At 40.1% G+C, this 1,001-nt stretch overlaps 1 non-coding gene across 1 annotated transcript; it reads right to left on the bottom strand.

The window, feature by feature from the left end:
• Positions 1-227: 227 nt before the first annotated feature.
• Positions 228-299, bottom strand: TRNAQ-CUG (transfer RNA glutamine (anticodon CUG)). The gene has a single exon. It is a non-coding gene; the product is annotated as a tRNA-Gln (tRNA).
• Positions 300-1,001: the final 702 nt, after the last annotated feature.

Genomic DNA, 1,001 nt, shown 5'->3' with positions numbered 1-1,001 from the left:
GGTGCTTAGTAGCACGGAGGGGAAGGAGGGGGCAGTGCACAAAAGTCTATAACTACGGGGCTATCTCTTGCTATTTCTCTTTCGTCTTTTCCTCTCTCTTCTTCCGCGTGTATTTATGTGTAATTAAACAAATCACGTGTAGTATAGGGAAGGAAGGCACCGATCGTGTTTCTTGTTTCATTGATAATTACACAATAGCATACTTCAGTGATAAAAAAAGCAGCTGAAGGTCCCACCGAGATTTGAACTCGGATCGCTGGATTCAGAGTCCAGAGTGCTAACCATTACACCATAGGACCTCGGCTATTTGTAGCTACCATGCGTCGTTGCTTGTCTTACCTCTCCGATGCTATTTTTAAACTAATTGTTGTCTGCTTTCTCTTCGCGCGAATCTTTCTAATTCATCTCCACCGATGGCGACGCTGAGGTTGAGTTGGAAAGATCAACCTGACTCCCAGGGGGTGCTCGTTCGGCGGCGCAGATCGTATGCGCAGTTGTCCGTGGATGCATGACGTCACCATCGAAACACTCGGCACGGAAAAGGCTGGTTCCTTATGCAAATATTGAGACATTTGACAACGAATATCTTCTAAAATATAGTAGCAGGGGAAAAGTTACAACTTTTACTGTTAAGATTCATCCTTTCTAATCAATTTATCACAAAGTTGATTCAAATGTGTAAAATGGTTTTCAAGAAATCGTGTTACGAAGGAACCCCTGTTTTGTTCTCTCCAGGCTTCCAATGTAAGGGAGTTTTAACTTAAGCGCGTTGGATTTCTTTTTGCTTTTTTTGAAATAATATTATTTTGTTCTTGTCAACTGAAATCATGCCTAAATGCTATGGAAAGCTGTGAAAACTATTATCAGAAATCTAACGGAAGAAAACTAAAATATCACAGCTTGATTGATATAAAAAAAATGCGAGATTGCCCATTTTTGTGAAAAAGGCATTTTGCGAGATCTAAAAGCAGAACTTTATAATATTGTATGTAAATGTAAGG

The sequence above is a fragment of the Lepisma saccharinum genome, chromosome 13, assembly GCF_977018435.1.
Source record: "Lepisma saccharinum chromosome 13, izLepSacc3.1, whole genome shotgun sequence".
Lineage (NCBI taxonomy): Eukaryota > Metazoa > Arthropoda > Insecta > Zygentoma > Lepismatidae > Lepisma > Lepisma saccharinum.
This window is presented reverse-complemented; position numbering and strand designations above follow the sequence as displayed.